Genomic DNA, 1,701 nt, shown 5'->3' with positions numbered 1-1,701 from the left:
GGGGCCTGGGAGAGCCCCGGTGGCCGGCCAGGCCCCCCCTGCGGTGGAGTTCCGCGACCAGGCCAGCAGGGCTCTCCTTCCTCCACTTCTCGGGATACTTGGCCTTTGACGGCCTGGCCGGCTGGAGACCCCAAAAGAGGAGGAGAGACGGGAGTGGGAAGGACAGACCCTGTCCTTGCCGCAGGCGACAGGTGGAGGGCCAGCAGGAACGGGGCGGCAGCCGGGCGGAGTGCTGTGACTCAGGCCCGGCGCCAGTGCTCGGGACAGGTTCCAGGGTTCCCGCAGCCATCCCACGTGGGCGCTGTTCGCTCGCCTACCGGGAGGCTAGCTGCAGGTTCCTCGACCCACAGCGGGGCCTGAGGCCAAGCGAAGGCCGGCAGCGGTTGTCTTCTCCCCCTGGCAGGCTGTCAGAGGAGGTGGCCGCAGGCTCCTTTCGCTGCTGCGGAAGAAGAGGGGTGTGCAGGAGAGGGGGCGCTGGAGGAGGATATGGGTTTCAGGGGCAGCCCCCAGTCTACCCTAACAAGCTGGGGTCCTGGGCCTTCCTTGAGGAGGAGGGGCTCAGACGTCAAGGCCGGCCAGCGGTGAACCCGGCTGGGACCCTAGGGGAAGAGTCAGAGGGTCTCAGAGTGTCCTCAGTGGCCACTGCCCTGCTTGGATAGCGCCGTACAGTTGAGGTTACTTTGGAATTTCAGGCCGCTGTCAAGGAGGACACTAGGTTGTTTGTTAGGAGTGCCCGGTCAGCAGAGATTGAGAATGCCTTACTGGATGCCCGGGCCCCTTCCGTGGAGCGATGGCCTTCGAAGGAGGGGAGCCGCCGGCCTCGGGGCACCCGCTTGGAAAGCGAGAGTCAGGGCCAGTCCCTACCCTGCCGCTTCAGGCCGTGTGGCCTTGGGCGAGTGGACTGTCTCTTCAACCCGCTCCTGTGGGAAGAAGGGTTCACTCGCCTAGGGACCTTAGACCCAAGCCTGGCGCCCAGTTGCTCGAGCTGCTGCCTTCCTGGAGGGTGCTGATGCCGAGGAGGACCTGGGCTCGAAGCCGGCTCTGTGCTCACCCCTGGGGGCCCCGGCTTACCAAATGATGTAGAATTCGCGAGCGAAAGTCCCAGGCACTCAGGCAGACGCCCCACGACGCTGGAAGACACCAGCCTGCACCACCCAGCACTTGGTATCACGTGGGATTGCTTATTCCTGCACTAGTAGCACCTGCTCACTGCCCCCCACTCATTCAGCAGGTGTTTTGTTTGTTTATTTTTCTGAGTTGAAGTCTCTGTCACCCAGGCTGGAGTGCAGTGGCACAATCACGGCTCACCACAGCCTCCAACTCCCAGGCTTAAAGGATCCTTCTGCCTCAGCTTCCTGAGTCATTGGGACTATAGGCTGGCACCGCCATGCCTGGCTCAAGTTTTGAATTTTTTGTAGAGAGGAAGTCTCGCTGTGTTGCCCAGGCTGGTTTCAAACTCCCAGGCTCAAGCGATCCTTCCACCCGGCCTCCCAAGGTGCGCCCAGCCACAGCAGGTGTTCGTGAGTTCGGCTTTGTGTCCTCAGCACTGGGTGGGTCTCAGGTAAGGACAGGGGAGCTTGTTCTCAAGGAACTTACCGTGGCCCTGCAAGGCTCCTGGGCACCGCAGCCTTCCACTGCCCACTGAGCTGGGCAGCCATCTAGTCATGAGTACAGTGACAGCAGCCGGGGTGGGGGTAGGGG

The sequence above is a fragment of the Carlito syrichta genome, unplaced genomic scaffold (genome assembly GCF_000164805.1).
Source record: "Carlito syrichta isolate Samal-C Ts95f unplaced genomic scaffold, Tarsius_syrichta-2.0.1 Scaffold306631, whole genome shotgun sequence".
Taxonomy (NCBI): domain Eukaryota; kingdom Metazoa; phylum Chordata; class Mammalia; order Primates; family Tarsiidae; genus Carlito; species Carlito syrichta.
Note: the sequence above shows the minus strand (reverse complement) of the source record.